The 533-nt window shown below is 49.0% G+C and overlaps 1 protein-coding gene across 1 annotated transcript in view; it reads right to left on the bottom strand.

Annotated features, from left to right (window-relative positions):
- PIK3C2G (phosphatidylinositol-4-phosphate 3-kinase catalytic subunit type 2 gamma) overlaps positions 1–533 on the bottom strand; it is a 191,272-nt gene that overhangs the window by 40,164 nt on the left and 150,575 nt on the right. The gene's annotated exons all lie outside the window — the stretch shown is intronic.

Raw genomic sequence — 533 nt, 5'->3', positions numbered from 1 at the left:
GCAGAGGCTGGCCAAAGTTACAGAATAAAGCAGGGATTTACTAAAAGGATCTCCTGCATGGATGCACCTTGAGCAGCACAAGAGCCCAGCCAGGGCTGCACCCAAGATGAACCAAAATGGCCCCAAAATGCACAACCAGGCACGGGGTCTGTCCCTTGGATCAGTTCTGCTCTATTTGCATTTTGCAGTTCATTGTCCCATTCCAGCTTTAGCCCCTGCAGTCCCACCCTGCTTGTTTTTCTCTCTCCAGCCCACGGTGTTTGTGCTCTTGGGCTGAGATTTGGATCATCTGTCCTTGGTGGCCAGCTAGAGCAGGAATTGTTTTGTCTCCCTGCTCTGTGCACAGAGCTCAGCATCCCCTCATGTGAAGCTCAGAACTGCTCAGAATCTGAAAAATATAAAAGCTGAACCTGAGGCATCACTGCTATGAGCTTTTTTTATCCAATAGATTTCAACAGGTGCCTGAAGGGTTCAGACAAAGGATCTGTCTGGTTTGTGATACACTTGGCCAGCCTTCTGCAAAATCCTGTAGG

Source organism: Geospiza fortis, unplaced genomic scaffold (assembly GCF_000277835.1).
Source record: "Geospiza fortis unplaced genomic scaffold, GeoFor_1.0 scaffold13, whole genome shotgun sequence".
Classification (NCBI taxonomy): Eukaryota; Metazoa; Chordata; class Aves; order Passeriformes; family Thraupidae; genus Geospiza; species Geospiza fortis.
The sequence above is the reverse complement of the archived record's forward strand: the minus strand, read 5'-3'. Positions and strand labels throughout refer to the sequence as shown.